This window comes from Vigna umbellata, chromosome 5 (assembly GCF_029865625.1).
Source record: "Vigna umbellata cultivar VRB3 chromosome 5, Vumbellata_1.0, whole genome shotgun sequence".
Classification (NCBI taxonomy): Eukaryota; Viridiplantae; Streptophyta; class Magnoliopsida; order Fabales; family Fabaceae; genus Vigna; species Vigna umbellata.
The window spans coordinates 28,189,168-28,196,714 of NC_142169.1; the positions used below are offsets into that span (position 1 = coordinate 28,189,168).

A 7,547-nucleotide genomic window follows, 5' to 3' on the forward strand; every position below is an offset into this window, starting at 1 on the left:
GCTAATTGTCCGGCTAAATAGAGTAAAATTATAAAACAAAGATGATAAACAGACAAGAGCTTTCAAAAAAGTAGTTAATTACTCATTTTCTTAATAAGCACCCAAAGATGATGCCATATCCTGATATCCTAGTTTCTAGTAACAGACTTTTCATCACTTTTCATTTGGTAACTTTCATTCACTTAACATTTACGTTAAAATATGAATTATAAATCTAATTCAATCCACAAAATTAATTTTTAAAGTAAAGTTTAAATTTAAATATATATATCTTAAATTGATTTTATCTTGTTAAATTTTTTAACAATTTAATAAAAAAAAATAGTAATTAATTATCAAGATTATAATTTAAGTATGGTAAAATAATAAACATGGTGTCATAGGTATGTTATTTATATGTAGATGCGTGGTTGTTGGCTTATGAGATTAAATAAATTTAACTATTCTTTAACAATTGTAGAAGTGAGGCTTTCCTTTATGTTGGTGATTGAAACTGCAAAGAAAGACATAAGAATTAACTAAGAGTGTGGTGATACATTTTTTAATCTAAATTATAGATAAAATAATATATGAAATTCTAATAAACTTTATTTAATAAGATAACTTTTTTTAATAGCACTTAGTTTATTTACGTTACTCATATTTAAAATAATTTACTTAAATGAAATTTTTATCTTATTATCTTGTTACTTAAAATAATAATAGAAAATTTTAATGTCTAAATGGTGTTTTTTTTTTTTACTGTTATACTTTTTTTATTATTAATTTAGTGCTACTATAAAAATAATGTAATATAGAACCTCTAGTAATTTCCAGCGGCTTTATGTAACCGCCCCTAAACATTTAACTCTTCATTTTTTCTTTTTCGCGCCACTGCAATCTCTTATTTATCTGTTGGCGCTTCTCTTCTCGTTTTCTCTCTTGTGCAATCCTTAATTTTTCTCTCTTTCCACTTCTCTTTTCGTTTTCTCCACTACCAAGCTCCAAAATCCTTTCTTCTCCACTTTTCTGTCTTTATTTTTCTTTCCCTTCTTAGCTTTCCCTAACCCTTCCTCTGCCGTCTCTTATGCACGCGAATCAGATGAACTCAATCAATGAAACACAAAAAGCGAAACCCTACGCCGCGCACGAAACAACCGACATGGCATGCGAGTGATGTCCACAGCCTTCCGCTGCCAGCGATGTCCGCGGAGCCGCCAACTGTGCCCTCGCTGCCACGGCCTAAGGCCGTACTCGCTAGAGCCGTGCGATTCTCGCCGGTGGAAGGGGAGGCACCACATGAAGGCCAGGAAGTCCCGCCTGAATTGATGAAGAAGAGGGCACCGGAGATTCGGAGAATGGCCCCGCCGCTGCAGAAGAAGGCGCGCTCTCTCGGACGGTTAATCCCCGGTTGCCGGAAGGTGTTGTTCCCCGAAGCTTCTAGAAGAAGCCGGTGATTATATCTGTGTCTTGGAGATGCAAGTGTGAGCCCTCATCATCAAATTTTTTGCCGATTGGGTGCTAACTTCCTTACATTCCCTTTTTCATTGCTTGTTTTTGTTTTTTTGGGATTTCTCAGTAATTATGTTATGGTATTGTGTAGGTCATCTGATGCACACTAGTTATCTATTGAGAAGAGCAAGTAACTTGGAGGTTTGTATTGTTCTATTATTTGTTTTCTTTTTCGCTCTGGTGAACTATCAAGGTTTGAAGTCCCTTTCTATTGTTGTGTAAAGATTGTGGATTGCTGTAGTAGATTTTCTTTTTTGGAGGGTCTGGTATAACAAATTATTGTGTCTAGTTTTCTTTATATTTTAGATAGTCATAAGTAGTTTTAAATCTGTTTTCTGTCTTACTGAAGTAGTTTAAATAGTTTTTTTGAATTGGTAGGTTTAGATTTTACTAATTTCTATTAAATGGTTTTATTAAGATGTTTCTTGTAGTAGTTTGATATGTGTGATTACATTTTGCTATAAGTAGGAGTTAGTTTAGTTTATTTTAGTTTTGAATTTTATTTTACGAATTAATGTTACTAACCAAGCTTTTCTCTGGGAATACTAACAGTTTCAGTTGTTCTAATTTTCTGTGACTAACATTTTTTTGCTGCCTTAGTCAGTTATCTAACTTTACTAACCCTGTTTTGCTGAGTTATCTCAGTTCACTAACATCTCTTTGTTGTTTCTAACGTTCTTTTTACTGGTGTTGCTTTTGTAGGTTCTACTAAGTTTTAGTACCAGTTCACACAGAGTTTCATTTTTTTTTGCTGCAGCTGTCCTACAGTTGTAGTTTCTATCTTTTATTAATATGTTATTTATAATTGTACATTAATTTAAATTTAAATGTTACTTGATTGTAGACTTTCCTTGTTTCAGGACATTGTAGCAAAGTTATTTTCATTTTCACAGCAGAGGCCAAGGGCTTTGTGCAGCTAAACTGGAACTGGGACTGTTTCTTCTGTTACTCTGCGCCAGCCAGCTTCTACTAGCATAAGTGTTTCTTATGAGGTTAAAGAACTGATCACTGCATTCCTCGACTACTAGAAATTTTGTGGTTTTCATTTTGTCATTTGTTCATCACATTCTATTTCCTTGTAATAAAACAAAATTGGTACATTTAACATGTAGGTGAATGTCTCATCAGGAACTTCATGAACATCCATGCCTCATTTCTTAATAGAGTCCCTTCCAAACCAAAGCAATAATAATGACAGTAGTGTCCCTGAGACCAACTGATAAGGTATATGCAATTTGTGCTCTTAAAGTAATTTATGTGAATAGTTTGGTATCTACTATATATATATATTATCGATGAGATGCTGGATTTTCTTCTGCAGATGCCTAGAGGTGCAAAAGCAATTCTTGAGAACATCAAAAAGTAAGTTTATGATCTGCATTGCCTATTTTTTTTGTTTTTCTTGTTTAGTTTCTTTTAACCCTCCCATTTGAATAATTGCTTTTCTTTTTTGAACGGTCAACAAGCACGAGGATAAAACAAAAGTCCTTCTATCAACCCTCCTTAAAAGAATTAATCTCACATTATTACACTGTAGATGTAATAAAAAAATACTACACAAAAATCAAATACTAATTTAAATGATCAACAGGATTCCATGTCAAACAAATGCTTAACAGAAACTCTTTCCACTTACAAAGAAAACATAATGTGAACAAGTATTTTAATATCTTATTTATTTTATGTAGGGAATAAAGAGAACATGTGAAGAAGGAACCATATCACCACATGCAGAGACAATAGCGTTGTCAACTGTTTCAGAATCAGTTAGTTCATTACTTCACTTATCAGCTACTTTTGAATGTAGTATATATATATATATATATATATATATATATATATATATATATATATATATATATATATATATATATATATATACACACACACACACATATAACTTCCCATGCTAAAAACTAGTGTTGCATGTTTTCTATTCATAAAATATAAAGAGATATCGTAGGAAGCTGATGTTGTAACTGATTGATTGAATCTATGTACGAAGATGGTGAAGCTCAAATATGTTTACCATTTTCAGTTGTGAATATAGAACTGGAAATCATTGAAGATGTTGGTGTTGGAGACATTCAAGAAGCTTATCCAGGTTATTAGAAGATCTCTTTTACTTTTTGTTATCTTCATATTGTTCTAAGAGATGACATGAATTTTATCACTTGAATGTGTTTTTATTGTTTTTCTTTTGAATGACATTTATGGTTACCTTTCCCTTCCTTTTAAGATAAACTTGCTCAGATCACTTAAGCCACTCTGAATTTGTTGAATTGTTGAATTTGTTGAATTGTTAAAAGATCTGCCTAATTGTGGTTTCAATAATGATTGGTTGGATGATGTTGAAAAACTCCAAAACGTGCTTTGATTCCACGTTTGGTGGATCTTAAACATTAAGTGGTGGAAAGTCTTAAAAAAACAGTGGAGCTAAACTACATATGTATTGTATGATTATCTTGGTGGAGTAGTGTAGCCAAATAGGTTTTGTAAATTTGTGTTGAGAAGACTTATGATTTATGATTAATATCTAAGGACAATTGTATGAATCATGTTAATATATTGATTAATATAATTTATTTTATATAATAACATTTTATTTTAGTTTATATTATTTGATTGTCTATTTTGTTATTAAAATCAATTTTATCACAGTCAATAAAAGAAAATTAATTTCTATACATTTCTGGCGATTTGAGTGAAACCTTTGCTAATTCGTTGGTTTTTGCAAAACTCCTACCAATCTCGATGGTTTTTACAAAATCTGTTAATTTTGACGATTTTTGTAAAACTCCTATAAATAAATAACTTATTTACATAATTATATTTAAGTATTATAATTAATTATAATTATATTTATAATATTTAAATAATAGAAGGAAAATTAAATAATTAAGTACTATTATTTTTTATAACAAAAAAATTAAAAATAAATAATTATTTTAATATTAATTTTTTTATGTTAAAGTAATGGATTGAAAATACAGCTAGTAATACTAATATTAATAATAATGATGGGTTATATTAATAATAATAATAATAAAATTAAAAAATAATAGTTAGATATCAATATGTTTGTTTTAAATTATAAAATTTATGATTAATTATATGTAGTAAAATAATATTATTATATAATTAAAATTTATGTTAAACTTTTGAGTTATATATTATATTAAAATGAAATATATATCCAACTAGTAAAAGATAGATACATTGTGTAATATGGTCCTACAAAATAAATACACTATGAAATTGATGTTATATTTTTTTAAATAAAATCACATGTAGATATAATTAAAGATACAGAAATATTAAAACGGTGTTGGCATTGGTCAGGATAATATTAGTAATGAAAATTGTTATTTGAGACTGATTTGGTGAGTTAATATGGTTGTGAAATTAGAGATCGAAAGATATATTTGAAATAGGAAGGGTGCAAAGAGAAATTAGTAGGGTGTAGTCATTAAAATCCCTATATAAGTGTACCGTTTGTCGATTAGAGTGTACCCTACTAATGCGGATATTTACACTCGAATGCATTAATTGGAAGATTTTGATCTATTTGAATTTCAATTGGAAGGTTTATATGAAAGCTCTATCTTGGTGGTTAATTCGAAGGATTTTGATCATCCGAGTATTTACACATAAAATATGTTATGAAAAGTATATAAACACATAAAAGTATATAGATACTTAAATGTATATTCGTGAATAACAAATAGTAAATAATTTAATATCGGCATATAAATGAAATCGTATGTGAATATTATATTATTAGTAAATAAAATAAAAATATTAATATATATTTTAGACTAAATTTAATTAAAATAATATTTTATTAAATTAAATTAAATTAAATTAAATTAAAATTAATATTTAACTAATATTTAATTTAATTAACATTATATCTTACATATTTTTGTAATTTCATTTATATTTTAATTTAAAAATCTATAATTTTTTTAAAAATATTCATGATATCCATAAAAATTGGAAGTTATTTTTTAAAGGAGTATCTGTGGATTGAATTTTCCGTTGCAAGTCAAATAAATTTTCAGTGATAGAATTGTATTTTTAAATAAGTAGTCAGAAGAAATTAAATTTAGTTATAGCGAAAGTAGATTATATCTTAACTCATAAGTTTCTTATATTGTTAGGTCATTACTCTTTTTTTTTGTTTTTTTTTTAAATTTATATTAAAAAATAATATAATTACTATCATATTTAAATAAATAATTTATTTATATAATTATATTTAAGTGTTATAATTATTATAGTTATAAATATAATTAGTTATGTTTAATGATGCGTAATCATATGATTAAAATTTCGAATTAAATATTATATTAAATGAAATGTTTTAACTTTAATAATAATAATAATAATAATAATAATAATAAATAATAAAGCTAATATCAATGTTAATAATAGTGAAAATAATAATAATAAACTGATACTACTACTATTAATAATAATACTAATATTAATAATAATAATAATAAACACTAATACTAATAATGCTAATGCTATTAATACTTAAATGCTAATAATAATAATAATAGTAGTAGTAGTTATGATTAGGAAGTTTGTTTTACATTAATTTTGAATTAGACGGTGTGAATCGTGTGACAGCTATAGAATAGTAATTGATAAACAAACTAAAATGAGAATATGACATTTCAATAATAGAACCACATATAATAGTCGCTAAACTTTCAATAATTGCAATAAGTCATTATTGACAACTAGGGTTATTTCATGTCTGTTTTATGCAATAAGATGCTATGGAAATGATGTACATTTAATGCTTTGAAAATCTTGAATTTCTTGATACAGAAAAGAAAAAAAGAGTAAAGTTGAGATAGTAATATTATGGTTTTGGTACGTTCCTTCTCCTTTTCTCCTCACATACAACTTCAAGATTGATCCTTATCCATATATATTGGTGTTAATTTTTGTTAGTTTTATCATTTAGACTTTGTTCAGTTGAATGGATTTGGAAGAGGGTAATTGAATGAATTTGAGAAGATTTGAAGGTAAACTTTTTGTTGTTTATTTGACTAGATTTGGAGGTAAATGAGAGTGGATTTGAAAATAAAGTTTGTGAGAATTAGTGTAGGATTTGATTAATGTGACAAATTAAAAATATTTACTTCCAAATCTATTCTCACTTATCTCCAAATCCACTCAAATAAACAACAAAAAATTTATTTTTAAATCTTTTCAAATTCATTCAATCACTTTTCCCAAATCCATTCAAGTGAACAAAATGTTAGAGAGATACAAACATTCTCTTTATTCTCATTGTCGCTCTTCTCATTGCAGAAAAGATTCAGAGACCCTACCTCCCCATTCTATTCTAAAGATCAAGACATTATTTTCTTAACTTTATAAGTGAATTTTCATGAGCTTTCAACGTGTCATTAATGTCTTCTTCAATAATATACGAGGTATTTTTCAGTTCTATCACTTTATTTTTTGAAGCTAATATATAAGTAAAACAGGTTTAGTTTTAAATTTCTATGAAAAAAATATTATTTTAAAACAAATACCAAGTGTTTAGTTTTAAAGCATTATATGTACCTAAAAAATTATCCTATAAACTTAATGCAATTATTGAGAATCACTGTTGATTCTCTTAACTGTTTTTCAACAGTTAACTTATTTTGTGTGTCTGTTCGGTTTTTCCCCCTTTCATGGAATCCTATATATATAGGGTTCCTTTCCCCTTTTTCCCTTAACGTCAATGTATTCAGACTTTATTACTTTTAACAGAATAAAGAAATATTCAGTTTGCATTACTTACCCTTTTCCGATCTACATTTTCTTCTTCTGGTGCTCCGGCCACCATCGCTTCAGGCCGCCGTTGAGGGAGTCGCCGTTCCCTTCCACCTTCATCGCCTCTCGCTCTCCGTCTCATCTTTCTCTCTCTCGATATTTCTTTTCTGCGTTATGCCACGCACGCAACCCACTTTCAGATTAACATGCCATATGGGCCAGGAAAGGAATTGGGCCACCAACGTTGCAAGTGCACAGTGCTGGGCCTGTTC

The 7,547-nt window shown here is 28.2% G+C and overlaps 1 long non-coding RNA gene across 6 annotated transcripts; it reads left to right on the forward strand.

Moving 5' to 3' along the window:
* Nucleotides 1-882: 882 nt before the first annotated feature.
* LOC124823328 (uncharacterized) lies at nucleotides 883-3,716 on the forward strand. Of its 6 annotated transcripts, none has more exons than XR_015786556.1 (7): nucleotides 892-1,497; nucleotides 1,583-1,632; nucleotides 2,194-2,483; nucleotides 2,604-2,715; nucleotides 2,813-2,853; nucleotides 3,180-3,257; nucleotides 3,530-3,716. It is a non-coding gene; the product is annotated as an uncharacterized LOC124823328 (long non-coding RNA). The 6 variants fall into 6 exon arrangements; XR_015786557.1 differs by having other exon boundaries at nucleotides 893-1,463; XR_015786558.1 differs by having other exon boundaries at nucleotides 897-1,497; nucleotides 2,352-2,483.
* Nucleotides 3,717-7,547: the final 3,831 nt, after the last annotated feature.